The following is a 25,846-nucleotide window of genomic DNA, read 5'->3' on the forward strand; positions in this document are numbered from 1 at the left end:
AGATTGCAGTAATAATGCTGAAAATTCAGCTTTGATCACAGAAATAAATTACATTTTAAAATATATTCAAATAAAATTCATTTTAATTGTAATAATATTTCACAAAATTATTATTCTGCTGTATTAGTTCAATTTAAATTTTAGTACAAAACAAAATTCAAGGATAGCTTGTACACAAACTAGCTGAAATTAACTAAATTATTCAACATTTACTCAAAATGAAAATAAAAATATTGTACAATATTGGCCAATAAATTTTCATCAGAGTGGCTATTGCATACATAGCCTTAAGATGTATCTAGAACTAACGGACCCAGATGAAATCGTTCAATTATAATGGGGTGTCCACATCCTTTTGGCCACGTTGTGTATGTCAGATTGCAAAATTATATTTCCAAACACCACCAGCCAAGCAAAGGCTGTTCCGTCACGCAATTCCTGTCAGAACTCCCACGGACTTGCACACAGTAGAAAAAAAAAAAAAAAAAAAAGGAGATAGAAGAAGAGATGGCAATCTAGCGACTTTGGCTCTGGTCCAGAACTGTCTGTCGAGCAACGCTGTCTAGAAATTGGCATGCCAGTGAAGAACTCACTGAGGGGAATCACATGACATTATGGAGGTCACGCATGGGTCCAGCCACCTAAAGAGCCCAGATACAAGCAAGAAATAGAGTATTTTACAGACCACTGGTCCACCTGCTTCCCTCAGAACCCTCAAATTCAGTTTTTAATCGAAACCCATGAGTAATACAATTCATAGGACTTAAAAATAGTCACACTTTACTGGGCTGCCAAAGGACCCCTAGAGAGGCACCAAAAAAAAAAAAAAAAGGGCACCAAAAAGTACTTTATCATCAAATGAAGAGTGTGTTGGAACGCTGAATTTTAAATTACAGCACCTGGCTGCATAACAATGCTAAATGAGATCAAATTGACAGCCCAAATACCTTAGAGACATGTCTTGCGTGGCTCACACATGCACACACACGAAAATGTCATGAGAGGCTTTACAATCACTTTGGTGGCATCTGTTCCACTTTTTATTTTTTTTTATTTTTTTTCTGAAAGCATGGATTGTTTCATACTCTTACAAAGAAAATGAATGTTGATCTTTGATGAAGATGCTTTTCATTCACTGTGATTGGAAAAGACTTTCAAACTGAAAAGCTCAACGTCTTCTCGTTCTCGCCATCGATTTTAATTTAGGCTTGATTACATATACAATGAACTGTACCAGGTCATGCATTTTTCTAATTTGAAATATTTTCAGCTTTATTGAAAAAACCACAAGGGTTGATTTCTCTTGGGCATAGCGCAGCACAGTACAAAAGACTGTATTACAATCACTGGATTAAACAAACGCGGCACGTTGAGAGAGATGATTAATTCATGGAAGTATTCTCCATTTCATACATTTATGAAGGACGGTACCCGTTAAAAATACATTTATGTATTCCGAGCACACCTGGCTGTTCTTTGAAACTTTCAGCAGGGGACGGCTCTCACTTCAACACAATGAGGACTGTTCTCATGCTCTGTCTGACCCCAAGGCCCTTTTAATAGCTCGAAAATAGGTTGACGTATCAGATTGCGAACTTAAAACTTGATAGGGTCTGACTATAAACAAGATTTCAACCTCAAATCAGGCTTTCTCTGATTGAGTTGAACACATGCATGCTTTCAGCACCAGAGTCAGCTCCCTTTTTTATGAGTGCAATGTGCTGTTTAAATAACTTAAAAAAATTGAATATACTTATATATCAGGTTAACACTCATAATTTTATAAGTAAGATAATTTATGATTTAAATAAGCGTTAAATATTTTACTCCCACAGAGACCAAAATTGCATTGAGTTTTCGAATGGATTAAAATTGATTAAAGCCCAAATAATAAGCATAGTTACTAATCTGAAAAGTCCATGCCTATGGTGAAACTGCAAGCTAAAGCTTCAATAATGTCTGTCTGTTGGGGTTTAATTAGTTTAGAGGAAAAGATGTGAAAAAATTACAGAACATGAGGGTTAAAAGGCTGATCGCCAATAAGCTGTGTGATTGTACGCTGTTTCAGCAGTCCACCCTGTCCATTCTGCTCAATGCAAGTCTAAGCAAAATTCTGATCTCAGGGCCAAAGAGACTGTGTGGTTCACTTTCACTGTAGATGCTATAAGACTTTCAAATAGAATCACAACTGTCTCGGGGTATATATATATCACATTTTACGTGATCAAATTATTGCATGCAATATTTCCCATGAAAAAATCACACTTTTCTTTCAATAAAATGAACTTGTACTCAGAACAGTCTTGAATCCAGCATGAAACCATCAGCATATCCTTCTTAAGGCTGGTACATACTTTAAATCCTAACACATTACAGCACTTCACAAGCTTCTATAAAATATATTTTTTCGCCCAGACTGTCTCTCTGTTGCATGCAATACATGGCCATAGGAAGTTCGTCCATGCACAAAGCCCTTTGGGCTGAATTGGACACTTTGTATAAAACTTGTTTTTGGAAAATCACACAAAATACACGACATTCTTTCTGCTGGTTGACTGAGAGGCTTCAGTGCACAAAGATTTAAAACGCAATAATGAAAAGAGAATGTCTTACCCACTTTCCTGATCACAGACGATGTTTGATAATTCCAAGAACAGAAGTGCAACTACTCTTCCATCTCTCCAATGAGCCGTGCGTAACTTTCCAAAGGATGGTCAGCAGCTGGGATTTATTTAGATGCGCTGGGAAACAAGGTGAGCTTTAGTTTATGGCAGTTCAGCCACACAGGGAAAAAGAGAGCCAGTCGAGCACCGGAGTGTACCGGTGGATAGTGTCTTTTTGCCGCGCTCTCACGCGCTGCTGATGCGGTGCGTGTGCGGTAAAGCAGATCTGTCCACGCGCTGTCACTGCGCTCTGCCTCCCCGGGTCCTAAAGCTGAACCGCAGCGCCACTGAACTTTCAGTCACTGCACTGCGAGCATTGCATTATAAAATCCCGAATATGTTTTCATCCTTTCATCCTTTTTACTATTAATTTACCCGAAAGTACAAGTGCAATCAATTATAAAGAATTTCAGTGACAGCTCAGTCATAGGCTATAAGATGTAAACTCGAAGCTGTAAAACAATCTAAATAAAAAAAAGGATAGTTCGGATATAAACATCCCAATATAGTTATTCAAAATAAGAGTTTTATGGCTTTTGGTTCATGTCTCGTCTGCTCTCTGAGGAAATGTAGAATATGCGAGTGTCTACTCCAAATTTACCTTAAGGAAAAACGTAGCTGCAATATTGATGACTCATCTTGCACTAGACGGATATGTGTCCAATCAAACGCTCTGCTCCAGCTAATATGAAGTTATTGTTTACAAACTAACGTCTTGTGCCGGGGGATTCCTCCCTTTATGGCCTATCGCGCAACAAAGGTAAGGCCGAATATTTAGCAGACAAGACCATCGATTACAGGTGGCGTGGGCTACCCAGTTTCATCAGTAGTTCGGATGTACAACGAACAGTTCGGATAATGAACCAAATTACACAGTTGATGATTTTTTTATTCTGATTATTATGAATAACATGTAACAGTTAATTGAACATTGACGTGCTGTCAAGCGATAAGTAAGGGTTACCTAGTCCCAGACTAAAATGCATGTTTGAGCTGTTTTAACTGAAAGCAACATGCACTGACGTATCTTAAAATATGTCAGAACCTTTGTTTTGTCTCAAGATGTACATCAGTAATGTTTTTTCTTTTTTTCTTTTCTAAGGCACATTTAAAAACACCTAATCCTGGCTTAATCTAAGCCCTGTCTGTGAAACCAGGCCTATGTGTTTTTGCTGAAGTTAAAGTTGTTTTATTAAGGGTGATTTATTGCTTTTGTAAACAAAGGTCCTAGGTTATTTTTTTTTATTTTTTTTTTATTCAGAAAGACAAGTTTTGACTTATGTTGTTTATGCAGTTAAATAGGCTATCTGAAATACTGTAGGTGCACCAGCATGTTTGCATTATTTAAGTCTGCATTAAAATTCATCCTATTTATTTTCTAATTTTTTCAGTAATTCATTCATTCATTGACCTCGTAATCCATTTATTGAAGTTGTACATTTTCCCCAAAAAGATTCTGATTCAACGAACCACTTTCAAATCCATTGTAAAATAGCTAAATTTGGCACATGACCTCACATCAGTTGAATTTGATAGAAGTTGCTACATTGCTTGGCAACCGTAAATGCCCTACAGTTGTTCTAGTAAACTATATTATTGTCAAAACATCTTTTATCACATATATTGTTAATACACAATACATGTATTTTGCCACAGTTAAGTGGGTTTTATTGCCTGTGATGTAAAATTTTCCATATTCCTGCATTGAATATTAGTTATTCCCGAGTGTCCGTAATCATTGTACTATATCAGCTTCAAGATTTGACAGTGATTTTGAATTGTGTCTTCTTTGGAACTGTCTTGAGTATCAAAATGATTTATTAATTGGGATTTCTATAATTTTGTTTATTAAATAATGTGGTCTTTCTCATACATTGAAAGTACAGGTTACTGGTCTAGTGGTCTTTATTTTGGTGTGTTATTTCCAAACTCGACACTTTTGAGGTGGGTGTGCAGGGTAATTAATCATAGGCGTGGAGATCCGAAATTAGAAGCGTGACTCCTAAATCAAACATGCAATATGAACAGACATTTAAGTTATTAATCTCGATTCAAACATTCACACTTCCACATATCTTTGTCCGCAACATGAAGTTGTTTATTTGTCAACCCATTTAAAGATACTTGGCATTTAGGAACACCGACTTGTCATTCATTGGCAGGACCAAGCGATCCACACAGAATTAAACAGACCTTTGTGCTCCAGCCACCCACGCCATACATTTACCAAGGCTGACCGTTGTAGGAGTGGGGTCACGTCCAAAGGGACTGGGAGGGACGCCCGTCGTTTCCAATGCGCTGCCACTCAAGTCATCTGACAATATAGAGAGACACTCCATCCCGTCTAATGTTTGGCGACCCCAAAGGCAGGTCAGTCTGCGAGCAGCGCTCCCTTCGCCTGTGATTAAAACCTTCATCAGAGCTTCAGTTTTGAGTCCCTCACATTAGGCAGCTGTAACTACATTATTGAGTAATTACTTTCAAGGTCTCTGTGTTTTCACGTTGTCAAGCCGAAATGATGGATGAGTGCGAATATCAGTAATACCGTGTCTCTCAAAGCAAGATTCTCCTGAGAAATTTGATGAGCCTAATAAAGAGTGCCAGAAAAAAACTATAAAAGTCCCAATAAATAAATAATTCCGGACAAAATAACAGTCTTGAAGTTGATGTGCTGTAAGTGAGTTGTTTCTTCAAGCTTCAGATGACAGTTATTGATGTCGTGTGATTATGAGTGAACAAAAGGTTATTTGGGATGCATAAAAAACTGATTTGCATGCATGTAAACAATTGGAAAATCTGCCAAACAGACTGGCAGAGCAGCGGGCAGGTGTACTAGACAGCAGTTGGTAAAAAACAGTGGTCAAGGGCATTACAATAGCAGTCAGAATGGACTTCCACACACATTTGTTGTTCTTTTTTTTTTTGAGGCTTTGAAATGCTCCCTATAGCTATCAAAATCAGAGATCTAAGCAATTGAAATGGATTGCTCAGAGAGAAAGGGTACGTTGTCACCATGCTGATATTTGCACGGTTTCCCCCGTAGTTTATTCAGGGACACAATTCTCATTTCCTGGCCTTTTCTGTAGGGACAAAGTTTCCATCTAAAAACTTCATGTAGTGCATTGCAAAAAAAAGAAAAAGAAAAGAAAAGGAAATGATTCTGGCTTCATGCTGTTAGTTAGACAGCTGGTTAGTGGGAGAGGGTGAGACGGATAAGTTCTCACTGCAGATGACTCGATGGGCTTTCATCCGAGAGTGTCCATGGAGATGACACCAAAGTTCTGGATTAACAACAACCTGGACGCAAGATATCCATGTGTTTTGATTCTTAGGTTCCCAAATGTAACCTTGTTGAGTCAGTTTAAATATTCAAATTTGGCAAAACATGAAGTCTGAACTATTTTGCAACAATCTTTTTTGAGTTTCCTTTTAGCATAAGGCAACACATGCTGAAGGTTGAAGCTTGGAAGCAAACAGATGGGCCGAGATGAGATGATTTCAATCAAAATACAAGATCTCTTCCATCTGGGCTCTCACGGCACTTTGAAGATAAAGTGTAATGTGACTATGAGAAGCCTTTCTTTCATTTACTGCACTTCTGCCAGCTGGAGAAGGAGACTGTGGTATTAAATGGAAATATTGTCAGATCTGATTTTAAAACAGGGAAATCTTAGACAAATGTGGAACCGCTTGAGAGTTAGACGACAGACTACGGATATTAGCAGGTTGTGCTTTTCGATTCAGACGTCCCAGTTGAATTTGCATCTCGAATGTGAACTTCTCTGCCTCTAGCGCTTTGTATTTCTTTTTTTAATCCCCGTCTAGGTTCTTTTGCTGGAAGGCCCAGACCCTGACATGTAGAAGGTCTCATTAAATCTCACATCATGGTGTGAGTTCAAACCTTAATGGATCAGTCAGAAGCACCTCACACACTGGCACTGTAATGGCTCCTCTCTCTCATGAGAATTCTGATCCATGCAGAGGCTCGATAAATCCCACTCACGGCACTTCTGTGGTTGAAAGGAAATAAGTAATAAGCAGGTGAGAGACTGTCACACCTTTACAATTTCACAGCATTTTACTGACTTCTGTCCTCTGTTAGCATTCTTTCATTCGACTCAGACGAAAGTTTCTCAAACGGTTGCTTTTGCATGGCTCAAGAGCTTTTTTAGTGGCGTTCTGTCTGTGTAGATTTATGGTGGCCCAGTAGTGCACAACACAACAAAATTTAAAAAGCAAACATAAGTTCATAACAGAATGAAATCAAGCCACAACACAACGAAACAAAGTCACAACACAACGGAAATAAAGCCACAACACAACGGAAATTAGCCACAACGCAACAAAATAAAGCCACAACACTTTACCGTGCTCCGAGAGCCCTTTAGTGGTCGGGAGCATGTTGTGTTGTGGCTTGCTTTCGTCGTGTTGTGGCTTGTTTTCATTTTGTTGTGGCTCGTTTTCATTTTGTTGTGGCTCGTTTCCGTTGTGTTGTGGCTCGTTTCCGTTGTGTTGTAGCTTGATTTCGTTGTGTTGTGGCTTGATTCCGTTGTGTTGTGGCTTGTTTTCGTTGTGTTGTGGCTCGTTTCCGTTGTGTTGTGGCTTGATTCCGTTGTGTTGTGGCTCGTTTCCGTTGTGTTGTGGCTTGATTCCGTTGTGTTGTGGCTTGATTCCGTTGTGTTGTGGCTTGTTTTCGTTGTGTTGTGGCTTGATTCCGTTGTGTTGTGGCTTGATTCCGTTGTGTTGTGGCTTGATTCCGTTGTGTTGTGGCTCGTTTCCGTTGTGTTGTGGCTCGTTTCCGTTGTGTTGTGGCTTGTTTTCGTTGTGTTGTGGCTCGTTTCCGTTGTGTTGTGGCTCGATTCCGTTGTGTTGTGGCTTAATTCCGTTGTGTTATGGCTTGGCTTGTTTCCGTTGTGTTGTGGCTCGATTCTGTTGTGTTGTGGCTTGATTCCGTTGTGTTGTGGCTTGTTTTCGTTGTGTTGTGGCTCGTTTCCGTTGTGTTGTGGCTCGATTCCGTTGTGTTGTGGCTTGATTCCGTTGTGTTATGGCTTGGCTTGTTTCCGTTGTGTTGTGGCTCGATTCCGTTGTGTTGTGGCTTGATTCCGTTGTGTTGTGGCTTGTTTTCGTTGTGTTGTGGCTTGATTCCGTTGTGTTGTGGCTTGATTCCGTTGTGTTGTGGCTTGATTTCATTGTGTTGTGGCTTGTTTCCGTTGTGTTGTGGCTTGTTTCCGTTGTGTTGTGGCTTAATTCCGTTGTGTTGTGGCTTGATTCCGTTGTGTTGTGGCTTGATTTCATTGTGTTGTGGCTTGTTTCCGTTGTGTTGTGGCTTGTTTCCGTTGTGTTGTGGCTTAATTCCGTTGTGTTGTGGCTTGAATCCGTTGTGTTGTGGCTTGGCTTGGCTTGTTTCCGTTGTGTTGTGGCTTAATTCCGTTGTGTTGTGGCTTAATTCCGTTGTGTTGTGGCTTGATTCCGTTGTGTTATGGCTTGGCTTGTTTCCGTTGTGTTGTGGCTTGATTCCGTTGTGTTGTGGCTTGATTCCGCTGTGACTTGATTCCGTTGTGTTGTGGCTTGTTTCCATTGTGTTGTGGCTTGATTTTGTCGTGTTGTGGCTTGTTGTTGTTTTGTTGTGGCTTGTTTCCGTTGTGTTGTGGCTTGTTGTTGTTTTGTTGTGGCTTGTTGTTGTTTTGTTGTGGCTTGATTCCGTTGTGTTGTGGCTTGATTTCGTTGTGTTGTGGCTTGATTCCGTTGTGTTGTGGCTTGTTTTCGTTGTGTTGTGGCTCGTTTCCGTTGTGTTGTGGCTTGATTCCGTTGTGTTGTAGCTTGATTTCGTTGTGTTGTGGCTTGATTCCGTTGTGTTGTGGCTTGATTCCGTTGTGTTGTGGCTTGATTTTGTTGTGTTGTGGCTCGTTTCCGTTGTGTTGTGGCTTGTTTTCGTTGTGTTGTGGCTCGTTTCCGTTGTGTTGTGGCTTGATTTCGTTGTGTTGTGGCTTGTTTCCGTTGTGTTGTGGCTTGATTCCGTTGTGTTGTGGCTTGATTTCATTGTGTTGTGGCTTGTTTCCGTTGTGTTGTGGCTTGTTTCCGTTGTGTTGTGGCTTAATTCCGTTGTGTTGTGGCTTAATTCCGTTGTGTTGTGGCTTGTTTCCGTTGTGTTGTGGCTTGATTCCGCTGTGACTTGATTTCGTTGTGTTGTGGCTTGGCTTGTTTCCGTTGTGGCTTAATTCCGTTGTGTTGTGGCTTAATTCCGTTGTGTTGTGGCTTGATTCCGTTGTGTTATGGCTTGGCTTGTTTCCATTGTGTTGTGGCTCGTTTCCGTTGTGTTGTGGCTTAATTCCGTTGTGTTGTGGCTTAATTCCGTTGTGTTGTGGCTTGATTCCGTTGTGTTGTGGCTTGATTCCGCTGTGACTTGTTTCCATTGTGTTGTGGCTTGATTCCGTTGTGTTGTGGCTTGTTTTCGTTGTGTTGTGGCTCGTTTCCGTTGTGTTGTGGCTTGATTTCGTTGTGTTGTGGCTCGTTTCCGTTGTGTTGTGGCTTGTTTTCGTTGTGTTGTGGCTTGATTCCGTTGTGTTGTGGCTTGATTCTGTTGTGTTGTGGCTTGATTCCGTTGTGTTGTGGCTTATTTCCGTTGTGTTGTGGCTTGTTTCCGTTGTGTTGTGGCTTGATTTTGTTGTGTTGTGGCTTATTTCCGTTGTGTTGTGGCTTATTTCCGTTGTGTTGTGGCTCGTTTCCGTTGTGTTGTGGCTCGTTTCCGTTGTGTTGTGGCTTATTTCCGTTGTGTTGTGGCTTGATTTTGTTGTGTTGTGGCTTGATTCCGTTGTGTTGTGGCTTGATTCCGTTGTGTTGTGGCTTGATTCCGTTGTGTTGTGGCTTGATTCCGTTGTGTTGTGGCTTATTTCCGTTGTGTTGTGGCTTGTTTCCGTTGTGTTGTGGCTTGATTTTGTTGTGTTGTGGCTTATTTCCGTTGTGTTGTGGCTCGTTTCCGTTGTGTTGTGGCTCGTTTCCGTTGTGTTGTGGCTTATTTCCGTTGTGTTGTGGCTTGATTTTGTTGTGTTGTGGCTTATTTCCGTTGTGTTGTGGCTTGATTCCGTTGTGTTGTGGCTTATTTCCGTTGTGTTGTGGCTTGTTTCCGTTGTGTTGTGGCTTGATTTTGTTGTGTTGTGGCTTATTTCCGTTGTGTTGTGGCTTATTTCCGTTGTGTTGTGGCTCGTTTCCGTTGTGTTGTGGCTCGTTTCCGTTGTGTTGTGGCTTATTTCCGTTGTGTTGTGGCTTGATTTTGTTGTGTTGTGGCTTGATTCCGTTGTGTTGTGGCTTGATTCCGTTGTGTTGTGGCTTGATTCCGTTGTGTTGTGGCTTGATTCCGTTGTGTTGTGGCTTATTTCCGTTGTGTTGTGGCTTGTTTCCGTTGTGTTGTGGCTTGATTTTGTTGTGTTGTGGCTTATTTCCGTTGTGTTGTGGCTCGTTTCCGTTGTGTTGTGGCTCGTTTCCGTTGTGTTGTGGCTTATTTCCGTTGTGTTGTGGCTTGATTTTGTTGTGTTGTGGCTTATTTCCGTTGTGTTGTGGCTTGATTTTGTTGTGTTGTGGCTTATTTCCGTTGTGTTGTGGCTTGTTTCCGTTGTGTTGTGGCTTGATTTTGTTGTGTTGTGGCTTATTTCCGTTGTGTTGTGGCTTATTTCCGTTGTGTTGTGGCTCGTTTCCGTTGTGTTGTGGCTCATTTCCGTTGTGTTGTGGCTTATTTCCGTTGTGTTGTGGCTCGTTTCCGTTGTGTTGTGGCTTATTTCCGTTGTGTTGTGGCTTATTTCCATTGTGTTGTGGCTCGTTTCCGTTGTGTTGTGGCTTATTTCCGTTGTGTTGTGGCTTGATTTTGTTGTGTTGTGGCTTATTTCCGTTGTGTTGTGGCTTGATTTTGTTGTGTTGTGGCTTATTTCCGTTGTGTTGTGGCTTGTTTCCGTTGTGTTGTGGCTTGATTTTGTTGTGTTGTGGCTTATTTCCGTTGTGTTGTGGCTTATTTCCGTTGTGTTGTGGCTCGTTTCCGTTGTGTTGTGGCTTATTTCCGTTGTGTTGTGGCTCGTTTCCGTTGTGTTGTGGCTTATTTCCGTTGTGTTGTGGCTTATTTCCATTGTGTTGTGGCTTATTTCCGTTGTGTTGTGGCTTGTTTTTGTTGTGTCGTGGCTTATTTCCATTGTGTTGTGGCTTATTTCCGTTGTGTTGTGGCTTGTTTTTGTTGTGTTGTGGCTTATTTCCATTGTGTTGTGGCTTATTTCCGTTGTGTTGTGGCTTGTTTTTGTTGTGTTGTGGCTTATTTCCGTTGTGTTGTGGCTTATTTCCATTGTGTTGTGGCTTGTTTCCGTTGTGTTGTGGCTTGATTTTGTTGTGTTGTGGCTTATTTCCGTTGTGTTGTGGCTTATTTCCGTTGTGTTGTGGCTTATTTCCGTTGTGTTGTGGCTTGTTTTTGTTGTGTCGTGGCTTAATTTCGTTGTGTTTCTGAACTTATGTTTGCTTTTTAAATTTTGTTGTGTTGTGCACTACTGGGTCACCGTAGTAGATCACCTTTGCTACATTTTTTAATGTACAATTGTTGACATATGACATTGTTTTTTTTAATACAGCTGTTACTTATTTTAAGAACATAATGTTTCTGGTAATCAAATGCTTGAACTGAACTTGTAATGCACCCAGAACATTCCTTAAGGCTAAACTTGTTGCTTATTTTGTAATCCATGTATGAAATCAAATCATACAGGTTAATGTGAGGGTGTTATATATTCAGAATATTCAGTTTTGACTGAATTATCCCTTAAAACTATTTCTTGTCTTGTACTGAGTTTGAGTGAATGTTTGCTGAATGATAACATGTATGTAAATACTTTGTCTATTCACTGTGTGTTTGAACTCTGACCCCTGAGATGTGCCATGAGATATTGTTTAGATTCACAGCTTAGAGTGAGCAGGCAAATGTGTCCCGGCTTATATTCAGTAGGGATTAAAAGTCTGAGACCGCATAGAAAATTGGCATTAAACATGACATAAAATTACAAAAATATATATATATAGTAGTAAATTTACTTACTATATTGTACACCTTTTTTTACTCTACAACTTCCATCGAAGATTCTTTTTGGAACATTGTCAAATCATGTTCAAATCATATGAAATCCATTTTAATCTCATTTTCACTCAAAGTGCTTGGGTGATTAGATTAAAGAAAAGGTATTAAAGGGGGGGTGAAATGCTCAAAAATGCAAAATAGCATTCAGCATTCCACTAGTGTTTCTCAGACTTTTTGGATGCTAGTGTAAATATATGTATACCAGATGCAGAAATTATTTCTCTTTTTGGACAAAAATGAAAGTTACTAAAGAAGACTAAACTTGTATCCTTGCTTTGCTCTGTTCATTCCCAACCTTCCCTGATTATTCTCTCCCCTAAACATCCTCATTAGTCCTCTTAAATTCATCCAACAGTGATGAGCCACAAAGAGCAGATTCCATCAGGCTGAGAGTTACTTCCTGTCTGCCAAGCTTCATTAGACTATATTTACCTTCCACCATCAGCCTTTTTTGTTGGCGTAATTAAGGAGCAAATGGTGACCTCGTGACCCCAGCCCCCCTCCGTACCCCCTCTTAAAGTAAGGCTGTGTTTAGTATGCACGGGAAGCTGCCGACTCCGACACTGAGGATATGATACGAGGAAAGGACTCGATGTGACCTTCATCAGGGAGCCAGAGTAGATTATTGGAGAGTAATGAGAGAGAGAGAGAGAGAGAGAGAGAGAGAGAGAGAGAGAGAGAGAGAGAGAGAGAGAGAGAGAGAGAGAGAGAGAGAGAGAGAGAGCGAGCATCTTTAGCTCTGTGACTCCTTGAAGAGTTTGGAGACTTCTTTCAAAAGCAGTCTATGCTCTCTCTCACTCACATTCTCGAGCCCTCATCTATCTATCTATCTATCTATCTATCTATCTATCTATCTATCTATCTATCTATCTATCTATCTATCTATCTATCTATCTATCTATCTATCTATCTGTCTGTCATGCTGTTCTATCTATCTATCTATCTATCTATCTATCTATCTATCTATCTATCTATCTATCTATCTGTCTGTCTGTCTGTCTGTCATGCTGTTCTATCTATCTATCTATCTATCTATCTATCTATCTATCTATCTATCTATCTATCTATCTATCTGTCTGTCTGTCTGTCTGTCTGTCTGTCTGTCTGTCTGTCTGTCTGTCATGCTGTTATATCTATCTATCTATCTATCTATCTATCTGTCTCTCATGCAATATAGTGCACAAGTTATATTGACTAGTTTAATGATGTTTTCGGTACTTTTTAGACTATAAACTGCCATGAAAAACTCTTTAAAAAAAATTTGTCACTGTAAATGACAACATTTTTTTTCTTTTTAGGTGAACTGTTTCTTTGAATAGCCGAATCACTTTTCATCAGGAAAGGAACCACCAGCTAATTTCTAATTGCAAATAATAAATCTATATTAGAAAGGAGCCATTGGAGGGTCTGGCTCACTGAATGAAACCTTAAGCCTTAATCTGTTCTTGGTGTCCCACAGGCTTAATCAATAGCTGCAAGCTGTTATGCCAGTCCTTCAGCAGAGGAAGACTAAACCCAGAATAAACTGCAATGAGGACCAGACTTTGTGCTGCAAGTCAAAAGTCTGACTACGCAAGAATGAACATGATTAAAAATGACATATTTATAATTTAGACAGACTAAATGTATACTCTGTCATGACAACAACTGCAAAGTTAAAGGCTGCACTGTGTAAAGATACCTTTAGACCAGTGTGGATCCTGAGTAATGGTCCTTGTGTGTTTGTTTGTGCTTCAGGTTAAAGAACCGCATCCACACGTACACACAGAGGACAGGAAGAGGACAAACCGGAGAATTAGCGTTATTCAGGGGACCACAATACTAATGCATTTTAAGGGCTTTTACACTAGATTACAAATTCCCTCAGCCTGTCAACAAAAGCACCTGCTCGCCGCTGGACGTTAATTTGTTTTGACATGCTTTATAATTTAATTCCAACACAGAATTAACTTCCAATACCAAAAGCTATTAGCCGGGGAAATTGGGACGGCGGACTCCCGTGTGCTCGGTCCCAGGTGAGCCGGTTTCCTTTAACAGCAGCATTCCTGAATTGCTTTTATTGTGCTGTGGAGGAGCTCAAAGCTAATGCAGTTCTTTGAAGAGCCTGGATTGACTCGCTGCAGAACTGCCTCTCCCAACATGAGTCAACGGCTTACTCTGTCTCCCGTCTAACCGTGTTAGGGAATCAAAGGAGAAGCCTCCGCTGTTGATTTTGGAGAGCCTGTGTGTGCTAATATACGTTTGATTAAGTTCCGGGGTGCGCTGGGGTCGGGTCGAGGGCAGCCGCTCCACTGCACGCTTTTATGTCACTATGCTGATTACAACATTTATTAAGGGTCGATTAAACTCAGGCGCTGAGTTTGTGTTGTTATGATGCCACTTGGAAAACAAAAATATATCATCTTCATTTGTTCTATATATCCAACTATCTATCCATCCATTCATCGCTCATTTGTTCTATCTATCTATCTATCTATCTATCTATCTATCTATCTATCTATCTATCTATCTATCCATTGTTCATATGTTCTATCCATCCATCCATCCATCCATCCACTGTTAATTTGTTCTATCTATCTATCTATCTATCTATCTATCTATCTATCTATCTATCTATCTATCTATCTATCTATCTATCTACCTATCTATCTATCTATCTATCTATCTATCTATCTATCTATCTATCTATCTATCCATATTTTGTTAATTTGTTCTATCCATCATCCACTGTTCATATGTTCTATCTATCTATCTATCTATCTATCTATCTATCTATCTATCTATCTACTGCTCATTTGTTCTATCTATCTATCTATCTATCTATCTATCTATCTATCTATCTATCCATATTTTGTTAATTTGTTCTATCCATCATCCACTGTTCATATGTTCTATCTATCTATCTATCTATCTATCTATCTATCTATCTATCTATCTATCTATCTATCTATCTATCTATCTATCTATCTATCTATCTATCCATCCATCCAACATTCATATGCATTATCTATCTATCTATCTATCTATCTATCTATCTATCTATCTATCTATCTATCTATCTATCTATCTATCTATCTATCTATCTATCTATCTGTCTGTCTGTCGATCTATCTATCTATCTATCCACTGTTCATATGTTCTATCTATCTATCTATCTATCTATCTATCTATCTATCTATCTATCTATCTATCTATCTATCTATCTATCTATCTATCTGTCGATCTATCTATCTATCTATCCACTGTTAATATGTTCTATATATCTATCTATCTATCTATCTATCTATCTATCTATCTATCTATCTATCTATCTATCTATCTATCTATCTATCTATCTATCTATCTATCTATCTATCTATCTATCCATCCATCCAACATTCATATGCTCTATCTATCTATCTATCTATCTATCTATCTATCTATCTATCTATCTATCTGTCGATCTATCTATCTATCTATCCACTGTTCATATGTTCTATCTATCTATCTATCTATCTATCTATCTATCTATCTATCTATCTGTCGATCTATCTATCTATCTATCCACTGTTCATATGTTCTATATATCTATCTATCTATCTATCTATCTATCTATCTATCTGTCTGTCTGTCTGTCTGTCTGTCGATCTAGCTACCTGTCTGTCGTTCATTTGTCTATCCTTCCCTTTTATTTATTCTGTCTATTCTTTCATTCTATCTATTATTTGTTTTTTTCTGTCTATCTGTCTCTATCTACGAAAGAAAAGTCACAAATAAGATCTTATTTATATGTCAGCTGTTGCAATGAAATTAGTCTTTTGCTGAAGTTTCTCCTCAGACGTTTCTTTGAGAAAGACTTGAAATGTAAATCTCTCGTCCCCTCTAGAGTTCCAGCAGTGTCTTAAACTGGGCTCAGATGTGCAGAGCTACCAACGTCTTCAGTCAACTGAGATTTCAATATGCAATTGATCATTGCTTATGAAATTCTTCCAAGACCTTCTGAGCAGCTTATCTATCCACATTCCGTTTTTGCCTCTATATTCTTACTGTATGTGAGCTCAAATAAGGCACATTCAGTGAGCATTTAGAGTGAGATCTGTTTGCTTTGCTTAGTGTGAGAATGATTTGTTTGCTTGGTTCTTGCATATATCGCAAACGCAGCATGTTTGTACGAGATTCAGCCTGGATAATCTGTTAAATAACATAGTTTGTGTTTAACAGCAATACAAACACAAATATCAGGTTCAAATGACACAATGAGAGTAGATGATTAAAGGATTTTCACTTTAAGCCTGAAACTATTTCAGACATTCATCTCATGCATTGTATTATTTGCTGGTATTTACATTAGCACATAACTGATTGTGTTTTTAGTCAGTGTATTAATATCTGTTTGTATTTTTGCAGCAGAAGCTGCAAGCACGCTCACAACCATGGCAACAGACGGACCAGACCATGTGTGAGAGGATGGTCTGATGTCAGTGAAGGAATGACAGGTGAAAGAAGGGTTCTGCCCTTTGATTAAGATTGCATCAAGGGTGCAGATGTGAAATGGCTATTGATTGGTTCCCTCTCTATCTTCTTCTGCTGTGATGAAGAGAGAACACAATCACAGTGGGCGAAGTGGTCTAAGAGTGGCACTGGCACTTTATTCGCAAGTGTCCATCAGCTGTGCTGTGTTATCTTCCGTGATAGAGCGTCCGACCTCTCTTAACTCCCATTCCTCACAGCCTTATGACATCATAATGGCTGAAGATGGAGACTGTTAGTGATAATTTATGAGGCTATTATCAACACTCTGTGGGGACCTTAACAAATACTGTATCTAACACATAAACAGCAGGTGGCAATGTAAAAAAAAGAATAACACATCAGAAGTGGGGAATTTTAACAAGCTGGGTTGTTAAAAAGCATGTTATATGTTTCAGAAAAATCAATAAATAGGTCCAGATGTAACATTACATAATGTGACAAATTGTTTTTAGGAAGAGACATTGAACAATATCAAAGTGAACTAAAAATAGATCATTCAATTGACAAATGCAATTTGTCCATGAAATTGTTATCATTGTCAAGAGTGTCACCACTGAACTTTTATCTATACTTTTTTATATATTTTTTATAGCATTAAAAAAAAACAAAAATGTCTTGTTTTTAATAAAACTTGATCATAGTTATAAAATGTAATATAAACATAGTTTCGCACAGCGCCGATTCTCCATTGTCGCTGATGGTCTAAATGAACTTTCCTTCATCCTACATACTGGTGCCACTCCCGCACCCCACTCTTAAAGCGGCATCAGTCTACATGCAGAACACCCTGATACACATACGAAAATGTCATCAAAACGAACAAAACTATCCGGACATGAATACAAAAGATGACGACTTTTACTGCTAGAGATGAGTAAGGACCAGATCTCCCGGTCTTCAGATCCCCTTGCTCTACCTCAGACCTTTGAGCCCAAAGCTCCACCTCGGCCCACCGACCAGTCGGCTCCAACTTGGCTCCTCGCTTCCTCAGCTACACCTACTACCATCATCCTTCCGGCTCCATCGGGGTCCTTCGTCCCTCCGGCTCCACCTTGGTCAGTCGTCGCTCAACCTCCACTTACGGGACTTCGGCTGCACCTCGTTCCTCCACCCTTTTGGCTCCTCCGTCCCTCTGGCTCCACCTTAGTCCTCACTCACAGACTCTGCCTCAGTCCTCCGGCATCCTGGCTCCACCTTGGCCGCTCGTCACCACGGCTACGCCTTGGTCTCCTGGTCCTTCTGTGTCTCATGGTCTCTCAGTCCATCGGACTCTGCCTAGGTGTTCACCTATCAAGTCATCACCTCGGTGTGTTGGTCTCAAGACTATACGGCTCCTACCTCCATTGGTTCCTCCGTGGGTCATCATCATCCTGGATGGCTTCTGGGGTTCTCCTGCTCCACCCTATTGGTCTCCTGCTCCGTCTGCTCTGCCCTGGTGGTCTCCAGCCCAATCTTCTCCACCCTGGTGGTCTCCTGCCCTGTCTTCTCTATCCTGGTGGTCTCCTACCCTGTCTTCTCCGCCCTGGTGGTCTCCTGCTCCGTCTGCTCTGCCCTGGTGGTCTCCTGCTCCGTCTTCTCCGCCCTGGTGGTCTCCTGCTCCGTCTGCTCTGCCCTGGTGGTCTCCTGCTCCGTCTTCTCCGCCCTGGTGGTCTCCTGCTCCGTCTGCTCTGCCCTGGTGGTCTCCAGCCCAATCTTCTCCACCCTGGTGGTCTCCTACCCTGTCTTCTCCGCCCTGGTGGTCTCCTGCTCCGTCTTCTCCGCCCTGGTGGTCTCCTGCTCCGTCTGTTCTGCCCTGGTGGTCTCCAGCCCAATCTTCTCCACCCTGGTGGTCTCCTACCCTGTCTTCTCCGCCCTGGTGGTCTCCTGCTCCTTCTTCTCCGCCCTGGTGGTCTCCTGCTCCTTCTTCTCCGCCCTGGTGGTCTCCTGCTCCGTCTGCTCTGCCCTGGTGGTCTCCAGCCCAATCTTCTCCACCCTGGTGGTCTCCTACCCTGTCTTCTCCGCCCTGGTGGTCTCCTGCTCCGTCTTCTCCGCCCTGGTGGTCTCCTGCTCCGTCTGCTCCGTCCTGGTGGTCTCCTGCCCTGTCTGCTCCGCCCTAGAGGTCTTCTGCTCCACCCTGGTGGTCTTCTGCTCTGTGGTAGTCTTCACAGTGTCTGTCTCTTATTTGTTATCAGTTATGTAATGGTTTGTGTGATGCGTTTTGTTTTTAAATGTGTTTTTATTGCATTACTTTAGTGTAATGTTTGTTACCCTGATGTTTTTTTCTACAACACTGTGAGCTGTCCACATGTTCACTAGTCCTGGTTAATGCAAAGACAGTGTACTATATTTCAGTGTACTATATAAAGTCACATAACTTTATAATAATAATTTTTTCAATTTCTGACTGCAAGTTGTGTTCTGAAAATGTAACAGATTTCTTTTACAGTGTTTTTTAGATCTATCTCCCCAGTACCACGATTTCCTAAAGATAGTAAATAGCTATTCTGTATGTGTGTTGATTTAAAGAAGAAAAGTCATTATTTTTGCTCTGAAGTCCCTAGCTTCTGTGGTACACATAAAAAACAAGACAATAATTCCGTTCACACATTCACTCAGCGGCCATGTGTGCTACTCTGGGAATTCTCCTGCAATACAGACACTAGTGCGGCACTGGCTAGATATCAATTAGTGTGATGTATGAGCCCAGCTTCTTCTAATTGGGACATGGCAATGTATTTAATAACACACATTAAAACCGTAATTAGCTGTAAATTGAGCTGCATCCTATTGTCTCCCAATCAACTGCATGAACGATGCCGGTAAACAGTCTGATTAATACTCTCCACAGGAGATGCGATTTAGCTCGAAAAACACCCAGCATTTCACACATCTACTCAGTGGGATTTTCCTGCGTTTACGGTAAAACGTTTCAGTCCTGAGGTTTGCTCAGATTGCTTCTGCAGGTCACGTTTAGGTGAAACTATTTCATTCATAATACATATCGCATTAAATTGTTAGCCCAACAACATCAAACAAAGAAATAATAGAATATTCACAGAATAGCATGCACCCTCCTGAGATTACATGCCATCAAACTATCCAACGACATTTGAAATGCTGCAAGATAAGGGTTTAAACATCAAGCGGCTTTCTGTCAAAACGCTGCATCGAGGAGCACTGCAGGTTTACAGACCTTTTCTGTTGTACCAGCTGGAAAAACCTGCACAGGCATTTTATGGATTGGGGAGATATTTGTCAGGCCTGCAGCAAAATGCCCTGTCAGTATAAAGGATTATAGTTTTTATGAGGGTCTGTCGAGGAGGAGGATCCAGCCCCTGTAAACATGCTCTGCAGACCTGCGCTACAACCTGGAAAGGCCATCCAATCACCTAGTTAAAACGCCCTTTCAGGATGATGGAATGCATCCGCTGATGCAACTGAAACAAGGAGCTGGTTGCAGTCCAAATCCATCTGTGTATTCATAAGCTGCGTGTTTGTCACGAGAGAAATGGTTTTGCTTATGCAAATAGATGATTTCTGTGCAAATGCCCCAACAGTTGTCCTGTTTGTTTCCATGACGATTTAATATGATTGTAAATGATTACTGTGAATCAATATGCAATTCTCCCTCCATTTAAGTCTTTCTTTCCTCCTTTGCTTCCTCCCAAAACATGCACTCTTTATTGATCATATTCACTTGTGTCTCCTTGGTTATTTATATGATAATGCAGGGCTGGGTGACAGATTTTCATCTTTTTTAATCTGCACAATGCACATAAGCAATTCATGTGCCTCAGTCTCTGAATTATTGCTTATTTCAAATCATATTTTCTGCGTTTTGATCAAATTGCGATCTGATCGAGCCCTTCCCCTCCGGAATGATTTGATTCCGGGGAATCTTTTATTTCCGAAGCACAATTTACAATGAAAGCTAATTCCTTGACATGTCCTACACAGGTACGGGTTGTTCCGTTTAAAGGCTGTATATGTGTAGCATCAATTTCCTCCATGCTGCACTCTGGGTCCTTAGCGTGCTATTGCCTAATGTAGACCAGCCAGGGGAAGATAATGAACTGTGGGTATTGATGTGGAACAAGAAAGTAGACTAATGAATTAGAGCTACTGGGGTGAAATGTTGAATGAGAGCTGATTTATTGTTGCTACAGAAATAAGATGCAGAGTCACCGGGTAAAGGCCTCAGCTGAGAGCTGGAGAATTTCCAGTGCTATTATATAGAGTTAAACTTACTTGAGGAAAACTTTTTTCCCACTCACACTTTCTTGCTTACGGCTCACTCTAATCTGCGGATTGATTTTAACCCCTGCTGGTTCTTTTCTTCCTGTGTGTGTGTTTTTTTTTTTTCCCCAGCCTGCAGATTCAATAAATCTCTGGTGTGTAAAAGGCAAATTGGCATCAGTTTAAAGGCTGCCTGCCTCGACTGGTGATTTGTGTGTTTGTGTTTATGTGAATACCGATCATTTTCATTAAAGGTCTGCCTGACAATCACAACGTGTCAGGTGCTTCAGAGCTGTATTTCAGTATAAAGTAGAAATTAATCAATGCTGCAACACTTGGCCTCAGATTTCACTTACAGATCATCCTTTTGAAAATTTAACACAGTTTTTGCACAGTAACACTACAGGAAAAACCACAGGTCACATGCACTGTCGATCAAATTAAAAACTTCGCAAAAATCCAACCTTTCATTGAAGTAAAAGAATTGAAAGTGTGTGTGTGTGTGTGTGTGTGGGGGGGGGGGGGGGTCACATTATGAAATAAATATTTTTCTCCAAAACACATAGGCCATAATTATTGGCACCCTTTTATTAAATACTTTCTGCAACCTCATTTTGCCAAGATAACAGGCTCTGAGTTTTCTCCTATAATGCCTGATGAGTTTGGAGAACACATGACAAGAGATCAGAGACCATTCCTCCATACAGAATCTCTCCAGATCCTTCAGATTCCCAGATCCATGTTGGAGCTTCTTCTCTTCAGTTCAGCCCACTCATTTTGTGCTCAGTGACACATTTTTGTGTTGATTTTGATGTTTGTTTTGGATCATTGTCCTGATGGAAGATCCAACCATGGCCCATTATAAGATTTTTAGCAGAGACTGTCAGGTTTTGATTTTTATGTTGATATTTACTAGAATCCATGATACCATGTATCTGAACAAGATGTCCAGGACGTCCAACAAAAAAACATAGGCCCACGACATTAAAGATCCAGCAGTATATTTCACCGTGGGCATGGGGTACATTTTGGTCCATCTGGTGGGTTTGCTGGCAAAAAGCTCTTTTTAGTTTCATTTGACCATAGAACCAGGTACCATTTGAAGTTCCAATTGTGTCTGACAACACCGTACTTCGGATGAGATGTTAAACCGAAGTCCTGACTCTCTGTGGTCATTAAAAATCCCAGGATGTCCTTCGGAAAAAGAGAAGGGGTTTAACCACGGCATCCTGGCCAAATTGGCCCAATGGCCTCTATCCATCATGGCCTCCTGATCCTCCCCATATATACTGATTGGCTCGATCACTCTGTCTCCTCTCCACCAATAAGCTGGTGTGTTCTGGCACAAAATGGCTCCCGTCGCATCATCCAGGTGGATGCTGCACATTGGCGGTGGTTGAGGAGATTATATGTAAAAGCGATTTGAGTACCAAGAAAAGCGCTATATAAATGTAACAAATTGTTATTATTATTATTTATTATTATTAGGGCGATATAAACACATGTCCTCTTCCAGACAGATTCGCAACATCTTTTGTTGATCGGAACTTCTTAATTATTGCACTGATTGTGGAAATTGGGATTTTCAATGCTTTAGCTATTTTCTTACAGTCACTTTCTATTTTATGAAGCTCAACAATCTTTTGCTGCAATCAGAACATCATATTCTTTGGTTTTACTCATTGTGATGGATGATATCTCCTCATATTTATACTGCTGTGGAACAGTATGTGGAACAATTTCGTGCTCCTAGTCACTCTGGTGTGCTACAAAATGTAAATATTAATGGGAATATACTTCAGAGATATTTTACTGCATTAGAGAATTTTTTTTCATAATGTGAGTTTCCCCCCACTTTCCATTATTTTACTTCAATGAAAGATCAAAAGGATAAACAATGCAGATTTATTTCTTACAGCCATCATTTTTACAGCCATCTTTGATCATATTTACCAGGGGTGCCAATAATTCTGACCACAAGTGACTATATATATATGAGAGGCAAATAAATATAAATGTTGAAAAATGGAAAAAGCTAAAGTAACTTGGAGTACCATGTAAATATAGTCTACTTTATGGTCAAAGTAAAGTGCCATAGTATTATCAAAGTACAATGGTACTTAGTACCATACGATACATCACTGTACCATGGTATACCATCACAGTACTTTTTATGATGTTTGTAATAAAATTAAAGTAGATTTTATTATTTAGTAGGGTGAATTAAGGGTGATTAGAGACTTATGGTCAATATAACATACTGTTTCAATAATAAAGTTGAACAGTAATAAACATGGACTCTTAAGAAACAGAAAAGGAAATTTTGTATATGGAATTATATCCAAGTATGAATTAACTTGTGTAATAAATATGCTTACACTATAGCCTAAATCAATTATAAGATATGCTGTCCAAATCAACCAAATGTTACCAAAAGAAAAATAGGTTTTGGCTTGTTTAACATCTTATTACAGAAATATTATTACATCAGTATTGCAGAAATGTATCATGTGTTTGGCTTTTTAATTTATGGCAAGAAACCTTACAAAAGGCGAAAATTCAAAAACTGTCACAATCCCCCCACAATACCGATATAATATAGTAAATTAGTGTTACAGTGGTAAACATAGAAAACATTTGTAAGGATGAGAAAAACTACTTACTATGGTACAGTGATGGTAGTAGGTCTACCATGTATTTTGATATGTCTTCACTATGATGCTAAATGGTTACCGTATTACTTCCACGATATGAAATCGAAACATTTCTGTTGCAAATTCCAAATCTTAGTTTGTTCCCGTTGGTTCCGCTTTCTAGCACCACAGGGAAAGTTGAGTGTGATGCGTTGTATTTACAGGCTGCAGGCTTTCAGCATAGCGGCAGCAAATAGACTTAATTACACCCTGTGCGCTTCAGAAACTCTCTTATCTCAGCTCTGCAAGTCACTACCTAGCCAGCTCTTAATTACAACTCACTAAACCTTTCCATCTTTCATATTCGACTGCCGGCAAACCCTTGGCTGCGTACTCTGAAAGTGCTGAGGGCGGCGAGCGGTATTTGTTGTTCGTTTTAGTCTTTTTAGGAAGTGAAATATTAAATTGGTCTCCCGGAAGCGCTTTTGGGTTCATTAAAGTGGTGAGTGAGTTAAGTATTCGAGTGACGAGGGCATCTTTGTTAGATTTGCATGTGTTTGTGATCGAACAAGTGCTGGTGTCTGCAGGTCTTCAGCTAACTTCAGGAGTAGACCCAGAGAATAAAACTTCTTACCCTCACATTGTTACAAAAACAGATGCTGTTGAAGCATTTTCAGCATCTCCCCCCACCTAGTTGTAATATACTACAGTAAAATAATTTTGTTTAAATATAATAAAATATGCCTTAAAAAAATGTGACATCACAGATGTCATTAACACCAAGCCTGATGCCATATTTTGATTTAAGAGCTAAAGAACAGAGGCAGATTTGAGGCAGTAAATGTCTTAACCCTTGTTGCAGGAATGTTTCACCAATCATTATTACATATTCGGGTCTTTAGCAACCAGGATCTATATCTAACACGGATCTCTGCCTGTCGCGATAATATAAAACTCTCCTGATATTAGAGTAACAATTACAGAAGAATAAAATAAAGCATAGTTTGTTACATTTTGGAGCTCGAAAGGGTTCAGTTTGAGCAGATGTTTTATACCATCATCACTGTCCTCATCAGAGTTCATTTCCCAGTACATTCAGCATCTGGCTCATATTCCCGAAACATATTCTCAAAACTATCATTTCCAACATCAATATTTTGATCACTGACAGCTTATTCGCTAGATCCATCATCAAGTGACAGTGAAACTAATATTTGATTGTGTTCAGAACTTGCTCTACAGTAAATCACTGAGCCATTTCAAGTTTTGCTGATGATACGTCCTATTCTTTTGTTTTCTGCCTGCGGTAACTATGAGTGAAACGTCACTTCATCATTGTGTTTCAGACATTAAATTAATTAAAGGTGAGTTGCACTTATACATTCATCAAAGATTACATTTTTGTTGTGCAGAAAAATTACACTGTTACACGCCTCGGGTCCTAGTGACCTTTCACTGATTCTTGGGAATTTGGATAAAACATGTCCCACGAAGAAAAGTGCTAATTCTGTTGGAAATTAATAACATTTTCATGAATAAAAAGAATCAAGGTTATAATCAGGGGGTCCTTTGCACATATGTAAGGTTATTTTATAGGTTTATTTTTAATTTGTATTAATTTAATGATTATATGCTGGCCCATTGCCTACAAAATCAGTTGTCCTCGGATAGGAGATAATCATTTCAACTTGATTAAAAAAACAAAACGTAATAATTAAATTGAAAAATATCTTTACCACATGAAAGAGTACATAGTAAATATTGTTCAAACCTCACTGTTTGTAGTTTTTAATACATATTACAATTATTTTGTGGTTGCTCAAAATGTGTCCCACATATTCGTCACCACCGTCAGATATTTATAAAAAGCAATAAAATCAGGCAACTACAAGGTCAACTTAATTCCTGGGGACCCCATTTTCAAACCTTCAACTGTTCTGCATGCTTCAAGATCACTCAAGCTCCTGTAAGTTTGCTAATTTCTCTTAGACTTGTTCATATTTTTGGACACTGCTACTGTCACAACCATAACATGTCAACACCGTCTCTTTTGTATAAAACAATATTAGATTAGATTATGACATAAATGTATACTTTTTAAGAAGAGGTCTGAAGTAGATAGCAACAGAGGGGAAAAAAGATGGCTAATGTGAACAACTCATGCATATCATGTGAAAGAGTAGATTTTGTCACCACCGTCATACGTCACCACCATCAGGTTTTCTGTCTGACGGTGGTGACGTACAGTCTGACGGTGGTGACAAAAACCTCCAAATGGTCCTCAACGAAGGCTAGAATATAATTGTTTATCACAATAAATACCAATATGGCCTGTAATGTTTCATTAACCTTTTTTATATTTGTATTTATGTAATTCTCCCTATATTTCTTCCATACAGGCCTACACCGCATGCTACAATTAAGCAATATAGCACGAGTGAGAGTGAGGATGTTCGTGGATATCCATGAACATCCTCACGAACACGAGTTTCTCTAAAACGCCTTGGGAGATTGCTTATGGTAGAGAAATGAACATTAAATTCACGGGAAACAGCTCTGCTGGACATTCCTGCAGTCAGCATGCCAATTGCAGGCTCCCTCAAAACTTGCGACATCTGTTGGAATGTGCTGTGTGATGAAACTGCCTTTTAGAGTGGCCTTTTATTGTGGCCAGCCTAAGGCACACCTGTGCAATAATCATGCTGTCTAATCAGCATCAT

General features: G+C 39.8%; 1 protein-coding gene across 2 annotated transcripts in view; it reads right to left on the reverse strand.

Moving 5' to 3' along the window:
• The window catches only part of robo1 (roundabout, axon guidance receptor, homolog 1), a 285,299-nt gene extending 282,411 nt beyond the window's left edge, over window positions 1–2,888 (reverse strand). Inside the window, exon 1 of one of the 2 annotated variants that reach the window (XM_079886416.1) lies at window positions 2,614–2,888. The gene's annotated coding sequence lies outside the window, so the exon portion shown is untranslated. The remainder of the gene's footprint in view (window positions 1–2,613) is intronic. The other variant, XM_079886417.1, reaches the window with a different exon arrangement.
• Between the last annotated feature and the right edge of the window lie 22,958 nt (window positions 2,889–25,846).

Source organism: Squalius cephalus (assembly GCF_949319135.1).
Source record: "Squalius cephalus genome assembly, chromosome: 11".
NCBI lineage: Eukaryota > Metazoa > Chordata > Actinopteri > Cypriniformes > Leuciscidae > Squalius > Squalius cephalus.